Source organism: Solanum lycopersicum, chromosome 12 (genome assembly GCF_036512215.1).
Source record: "Solanum lycopersicum chromosome 12, SLM_r2.1".
NCBI lineage: Eukaryota > Viridiplantae > Streptophyta > Magnoliopsida > Solanales > Solanaceae > Solanum > Solanum lycopersicum.
Genome location: NC_090811.1, coordinates 13180863 through 13187594, shown reverse-complemented (window position 1 = coordinate 13187594; position 6732 = coordinate 13180863).

Below are 6732 nucleotides of genomic sequence, written 5' to 3'. Positions count from 1 at the left end.
AAATGGTCATAACTTTTTACCCATAATTTGGATTGACCACGTTAACTCTTTATGCTCTAAGAGATATGATTGTTTGAAATCTACATAAGTAGAATCTTATATCAAAACTTAATTAGTAAGGAAACTTTAAACTGTTGCTTTGCGCTAGGGGATTCTAGTGACCTAAATTCATATCAAAATCATTCACACACTAGAGAATTCACCTTTACACATATGGCTGATTTATGGATAAATCCATATGACCCTACAAGTAAGTCTAGAACAATTCGAGTCTTAAGTTATATTTTTTGGGGGTGTTATAGAAGAACTATACTACCCATGACTTAGAGTTGACAGTTTTAGTGGTTACAGTAAAGTTTTAGAGGAATTATGATGGTGTACATTATAAGGTGTTTCAATATATATTCAATAAAAGGAATCTCAATTTGAGGTATCAGCGATGGCTAAAGTTGCTCAATAACTATAGGATGACTATCATTTATTATTTGAGCAAGATGAATGTGGTAGTAGATTTCGTATGTTGAAAAGCACTAAGTATGGATAATCTTGATCTCATTAAAGGTGAGAGAAAGTCTTTTGACTATGAATGCCCCTGCCTTATCCAATAACTCTAAGATATTGCAGCGCAATTACATAGCGGAAATATAGAGTGATTGACATACCTCCAACAATGGTTAGCGATATATTCAAGGTCAATATTTTTTAATGAAATTATTGAAAATAAAACTTAACGTGTGCACACTTAACGAGAAATGTCATGTAAAATAGAGTTTCGTAAACTTTCATTGTTACAACGAAATTTTACATAGTGAGACTAAGTCACATTGTGACTACATGATCCTTAAATTTTTGTGGTGGCATGCCCTTTAATTAAAGGATAAGCTAAAATTACTTCAGTGCTAACATGTTCAATGATCACTTTCTTGCCTTTAAAACATTCTCTTATGGCAAGATATTTGATGTCGATATGTTTGTTTTGACTACCACTTTAATTATTCTTAGCCATATAGATAGCACTTGAATTTTCACTATATAAACTTAATGTCTTAGATATAGAGTCGACAAATAAAACTCTTTAATTATACATCATGTGAGTTAGCCTTGAAATAAGAAACAAACTTTGCCTCCATAATGCAAGTAGTAACTAGAGTCTGTTTGGCATTTCTCTAAGATACAACTCCACCAACTAAAATAAATATGTATGCTGAAGTTGATTTCCGGGAATCAACACAGCCAGCAAAGTCTAAATTAGAGTAGCCAATGACTTCCAAGTCATTTGATCATTTGTACATAAGCATGTACTCTTTATTCCTTGAAGATATCTTAAAGACTCTCATTGCAACTCTCCAGTGGTCAAGAGTTGGATTACTTTGATATCTTCCCTACATTAGAAAAACAAATTATATGTCAGGTCTTGTACAAACCTGAGCATATATCAAGCTTTCGACAGCAGAAGCGTAAGGAATGTCCTTCATTTGTTCCCTCTAAAGATTGTTCTTCGGGCACTGATTCAAATTGAACTTATCACCTTTCACGATAGGATCTACACTTGATGAACAATCTTTTAGTCAGAACCTCTCTAAAATTTTATAGATATAGGATTCTTGAGTTAAACCTAAGGTACATTGATGTGTATCTCGATGAATCTTAATAGCAATAACATAAGATGCATCACCCATGTCTTTCATATCAAAAATTTTAGAGAGATATTATTTCACCCTTCCCAATTATAACCTATCTCATTTGGCAACTGAAACCTCACTACCCTAGTTTGATAGTCTATGGTAGCATAACACTTATGGAGAAAATCCGTACATAAGCTATTCAATGCTTTTTTTTGGTGAATATCAACTTTACATATTAGTAGGTTGGTGCACATCCTTGAAACCTACTAGTAGCTTCGCATTAATAGACTAAGGAACTTATTCCTAAACTAGTATCATCAAATCATACAACATAAATAAACACATAAGTAACATAAATCAGAAACCAACATGATGACTCCAACATATTAACTTCATACTAGTGCATAAAACCATAAACATGAAAAACTTATTTAGGCTATGCACCCGAGACATCATCAAAGGTGTCTTCCCCTACCCCCTAGACTTGAGTGCGAAGAATCGTTGCGTCCTTGGAGCCTCTTCACTTGAACCATTCGGTTTAAACCCTCTCCTTCTCTTTTTCTCGACCTCTCATATACGGAAAATCCTTCATCATGTGACTCGGCTTGCTACAATTATAACAGGCGTTAGAGACCCTCCTACACTCTCCTCCATGAAGTTTGTCACACTTTCTACAAGGTGGACTCTCCTTAGGTGTATCTAATTCACTGTTTCTCTTAACTCTGAGCTCGAAATCTTTATCATAGATAGCCTTTAATAAACTTGACTCCCCTTGGTGGGAGAGTCCCTTTATAAACCTGGGCTTATTTCTGATTTCAATTCTACTTTTCCTTGAAAAATTTTCCTCAGCTTGCCTTGACGTGTTCCCTGACCTAGTGTGCTTCATCTTCCTATTTTTTTCCACTTGCTGGACATGTACCATAAGCCTGGAAAGGTCCATACTATCATGCAACATTGCTGCCCTACATTCCTCCTCGAGATACTTAACAAATCTTAGATCTAGTGTAAATTAGAGGATTCAATCTCTAAAGTCCCTTATCCTGTTACCATGGTGCTTGAAGGTGGGTTCTCCCTGGGAACACCTTGTTGCTCCGTCTGGGCTGTCATAGACAGAGCTTGTAAAGTGATGGATTGTGTCATATCTACCAAGGTTGTCCTCACTTCTCCATCTGTTAACCTAATTGGGTTAACATGCATCTCTATTCCAGCAGCTTGAGCCTAGAGAGGAACTTGATTTACCCCAGCATCTGCTCCTCCGATCTCTCAACTAGCGTTTCTCCTCGTATTCATCATTCAGGATCTTGAGAGTTGATGTTAGATACGATCTTAACACCAAGAAATCATACAGTAGAGAAGGCACGATAAGATCAAAATAAGTGAATTTTGCTACGCATCATGAAGTCTCTAAATTAGGATAGTGGTGCACTTCACTACCATGACGTAGAAACTACTCGATGTGGTTGATGTGAACTTATTATCCGTAGAATTTAATCTAACGCTCTGATACCAAGTTTGTCAGAACCGGAGTCTATACCCTAGACGAGATCGGCGTCGTTGACCTCTCAAATGTCGAAGATAAGCGTACTTACGTCATTGTTACTTCATCTAGGTTAATTTTAGCGTAAAATTTAAACTTTTTGTTACTTAACATTCATATAAGACATTCTACATAAACTTATAAATGTTCACAATCAACCATCTAATATTAATATCGTCAAATGAAAGAAATAATTCCATACTTTATTAAGTACATACTTGACAAAATGGCACCAATACAATATCTGAAATAACATGAGAAAGAAATGCTAGTGTAACATACTCCACTAAATAAAACCTATATCCAAGCTAGTATATAATGGGCAAGCGTCCTCCAGAGGATGAGGGACTACCGAATCCGGATGAATGCTCTACGTCTGGATAACTTCAGCGTCGACCTGTAATCTCTAACATCCACCAGTGCCAGCACCTAGATGTGTAGAATTGTATGAGATTAGTACACACTTGTACTAAGTATGGGTATATGCAAGAACAAACCAAGGACATGCATGATTTAGAAGAACTCCTTCCTCTCGATACGAATTATGAAAGTCCAGTCAGTAGACTTGCCAATTTAGGATTAGGAAAGTTATGCGATGAGAGTAACATGCATCATCATACTTATCATTGTGAAAACATCACATAACATATTACATATATCATATCACATAGTTCATATCAATCTCTCATATGCCATGAGACCTTGGAATCATGGACTTGACATTAGGACTTCAAAAAATGAGGGCTTAACATATGGGGCCTCAACTAGGGAGCCTTTTTTAACAAACACAGAGTTTGATTCATTCATTCATATGCACTTCATTTTCATTCTTTCATATACTAGTGCATTCACCAGTCATACCTAAGATGTAGTTTAAAACTCTCATCGGGTTCGTTGTGTAATGACCAAGAATAACCTAGTGTTATTACTTAAGTCAAGGTCACCTTTTGATTATCCTATCCTAAATCCTTTTGTATCGTTCATTTCATTATGTGCATTCGTTGAGGTTGGCCTCATTCTTTCATTGGGAACATTAACCTTAACTGATATAGATCATGTGAGAATCATGAAATCCTGTGTGTAATCCCCACACCGAGAAGAGGTGGAATCACCGGCCAAAGTGAATCAAAACATGCTAGCGCATATATGGAATTGAATCATGCTAGATTCCTATATTTGCAGAATAGTTTCAAAACATAGCAGATATAAGGAGACCCATACCCATCATGTCGGACAGTTCATCTAATGAGAGTTATGTGAACCTCCGCCCTTCACGAAGGCAGGCATCACCGCTCATACCTAACCTATTGGTGCTCATTATAAAGTTTCATTACATTAAACTCATACATCATGGAAGTTGGCATCTAAGATGAGGCCATCACAGCTCATTATATGATTTCTTATCTCATCATTAGTATTAAGTATGCATTAACTTCAATACTTTCATTAGAGTGTTCATAGAGACTGGTCTCTTCATTAGCTTTACACTCTCCTAGGTGAGTACGTTTTGATAACATTTACTTAGTCTCATTTGAGATTGCTCTCATCTTTCACATTAGCCTCTTATAATATTGTCACCTCATTCATTAACTTTAACACATTTGCTTATCATAATTACTCACCCCTTCACGTGAAAGTTCATTTCATCATATGCCAATGCACTTGGCCATTTAGTGTGTTTCACACTCTTACTTAACCCTTCTAAGGTTACATCTTTTTATCACATACATCTTAGACTCACTTACTTTTAAACATATGCTAGACTTATGAGTCCACACTTACAAGCCATGAGGCTTCATTCATAGTTTGTCTAAGTGATTCATGTTTACCCAAGATTATGTGGTACAATCTTTATGCATCTTGTAAATATGCCAAGATATTGATTTCGATCTTTAGAGGCAGCATTCATTAAGTTTTTGTTTACATATGACTTATGTGTCAATATGGAATTGGGCAAGGCAACCCAATTTAGAATCCCTTGAACAAAACTTAATCTTATCTTAAACTTGATAATTGTATTTTTCAGATTTGAGAGACCCTAGTTCAATTCCCATCAACCCAATAATATTTCTTTCTCGTTTTCCTCTCCTTTTTCGTTTTAAGGCAAGGAGGTTGTGGGTTCAATCCCCCAAAACCTCATTATTTTTCTTTTAGTTTATGTCTTTACTTTCTCACCTATCCAAGAGGTTGTGGATTCAATCCCCACTCTCCACATTTATTTTCGCCTTTATTTTTCTCCTAACTATCTCATTCATTCAAGAGGTTTTGGGTTCAATCCCCACTCTCCTCATTTTATTTTCTCCTTTATTTTTCTCCTAACTCTCTCATCCATTTAAAAGGTTGTGGGTTCAATCCCCACTCACCACATCTATATTTCCTTTCATTTTTCTCATGAAATTTTTATGTAATTTTAATTTGGTGAGGTCATGGGTTCAATCCCCAATGACCTCACATTTAATTTTTTTTAAAAAAAACATAGCTTATTTTCCTCAGCCTTGGCGAGACTCCAAATTTCCAGCAAGCTGGAAATTGGTCTCTTCCAATACCTTTTCCTCTCAATGTTTTGTTGATTTTTTTTGTAGCTTTCATGTAATGATTTCTTGGTTTCAATACTTATATCTCACTTATTTTACATTCATTTTTCATTGCATTTTGTACCACTTTGTTTAGCCTAACCCGACCTACCAAATGCTGAAAACTTTTTCACTATTTTAAACTTCTTTTTATCTTCATTTATATGTTAATTCATAAGGCATTTTGTGGATAATTTGGTGCATCTTTAAGTGTAATATTTTTATGATTATGTTCAGCTAAGAATTACCACTAAATCCAGCAACATTACACCATTTTTACACCTCATGATTTATACAAACATTCATACATAAAATTAAACCATAAAAACATATCATTTTTAAGGCTTAAAACCGAAAATCATGTCACAGCATACACATACATTTTCACGAAATTTTGGCAGACATACTTCATCATCCATGCAATTCCGAGCACATAATCATGAACACATTATCATGAAAATAACACGTCATACCTAATCTACCAGAAAACATACCAACCTAAGATCAGTGATAGGACCTAGTGACAGGGAACATGTAATGGGGAACAATCCTAGTTTCGGAGTAGAATTATCTAAGTCTTAAGGGTCTCTTGGGAAATGGACCAATAGTAAGAAAACCCATACCTGATTTTAACGTTGTTCAAAACTTGAATTTTCTGCCCAAAACTTTTCCAAATTCACGTCCAATGCCGAAACTCACACGTTACTCGACTAGCGTGTTACGTTTTGGTTAATGTTTTCGGATTGCTTTTTCATTTGTGTTTTGCGTACAAGTTCTTCAAGTGTAAAGAACTTTTGTTTTCTGATTTTTTTCTCACCGTTGGTAGCCATAAAGAAAGTGAAATCAGAGAGAGATAGACGTGAAGGATAGAGAGATAAATGTGAAAGAGATGAGTGGCTTAGGATAAGGTGAAGTAGTTTAGAATTAGTAAACTAGGACTCTTTAGAACTTTGAAAATCTGATTTAATTAGTTTAGAGAAATGACCATAATACCCTT